Genomic DNA, 1,597 nt, shown 5'->3' with positions numbered 1-1,597 from the left:
TGAAGGCATCTTCTTCGCAGGGTTTCGAGGCAATCATTCCTCGAATGGCCAACATTTCCACAGACCTCACATGTCATGTGTGAGTCCATGGCTTGGATGGTGCCCATCATGGCTTCTTTATCTTGGGCCCGTTCATCCAATCTTTTCATTAATAAATCTATTTTTGCGGAAAGCATGTCCGTCTCTTTCACGGTATGCATTTCTTTTTTGTGTTTTCCTTTCCTCCCCCTAGTTTTGATTTGACACCATTTTATTGATGAGAACCATGGCTCCATCAATCAGTGAGGGAAAGGAAAGCGCCTCCAGCAGCAGCGTCGAGGTGGCCCCTAGACATGGGTATTAATTCATCATAAAATTTTTGGAGCACTAACCAGTTTTCAATCTCATGGTGCGGACTTGCTTGGATGTAGTCCTGCAGCCTCTCCCACGCCTCAGGAATGGTTTCCATGGTGATCTACTAGAAGTTGGAGATTTGTCCCCTTAGGGCATTAGTTTTGGCCATGGGGAAGAATTTGGCGTGGAATGCTATGGAACACTTGTCCCACATCTTGATAGCTTCCTTCTCCTTATAGAACCACTACTTCACCTTTGCTAAAAGGGAAAAGGGAAACAAGCGAAGCCTGATGCTTGCGGGCTCAATGTCCTTGGTGATGATTGTGATGCAGAGCTCAAGGAAGTGTTGGAGATGCGTGTTCATGTCCTTGCTAGACAAACCATGGAATTGGTTTGCCTGCACCATCGTGATGAGGCTAGCATGGAGCTCAAGGTTCCCATCCCCAACGTTGATAGTGGGCCCAATAGGCACATTGGCAACAGCGGGGGTGGAGTAGTCGCGAAGGGTCTTAGCCATGATTGGAGTAGTAGATGGTGCAGGGGTGACTGGTTTGACTGTCGAAGGAGTAGCAGAAGAAGAAGCGGTATGAGACCGTTTCTTCCTTAGGAGTGCCTCTAGATTTTTATGTAGTTTTTTGGCAGTTTGTAACCGGTCATACACTATCATGTTTTCATCCACAACAGGAGAAAACAAGAAAAGTTATCCTGCATAAACAATGGCTACCTTACATGCATATTATCAAGAACATGTCCTACTAGATTCTTTAATTAATATGCCTTCCCTAGCAATGGCACCAGAAATGCTTGTTGGCATTTCTTAACACAATCACCAAGTATGGAGTTAGAATCCATCCCCGGCAATGGCGCAAAAAATGCTTGTTGGTATTTCTTAACGTCACTACTAAGTACAGGGTTTGAATCCATCCTCAGCAATGGCGCCTAGAAATACCTTGTTGGTACTTCTTACTAACATAACTAATGTGTAGCCATGCTACTAAGAAATAGCCTTGATAGTTCCTTAACAATTTTAGATATTTATCCGCAAGCACATGGAGCTATCATTGTAGCATTTCACCCATAAGTATTTAGGGTATCGTTATTTATATTTTCCCAAAGGAAGGCATTTGATTAAGATTCTAGTATGGATATGAACTTGAATAATAATGCTTGCAAGTACACCAATGCTTATAACAGTGGTAAGAATAGTAATTCTAAGATAGTGGACACACACTTGGCATTCCTCAAAGGATAAAATAGAAAAGAA

The 1,597-nt window shown here is 42.8% G+C and overlaps 1 non-coding gene across 1 annotated transcript; it reads left to right on the top strand.

Moving 5' to 3' along the window:
* The first annotated feature begins 380 nt into the window (after positions 1-380).
* LOC136506266 (small nucleolar RNA R71) lies at positions 381-487 on the top strand. The gene has a single exon (XR_010771489.1). It is a non-coding gene; the product is annotated as a small nucleolar RNA R71 (small nucleolar RNA).
* The last annotated feature ends 1,110 nt before the right edge of the window (positions 488-1,597 follow it).

This window comes from Miscanthus floridulus, chromosome 14 (genome assembly GCF_019320115.1).
Source record: "Miscanthus floridulus cultivar M001 chromosome 14, ASM1932011v1, whole genome shotgun sequence".
NCBI classification, from domain to species: Eukaryota; Viridiplantae; Streptophyta; class Magnoliopsida; order Poales; family Poaceae; genus Miscanthus; species Miscanthus floridulus.
This window is presented reverse-complemented; position numbering and strand designations above follow the sequence as displayed.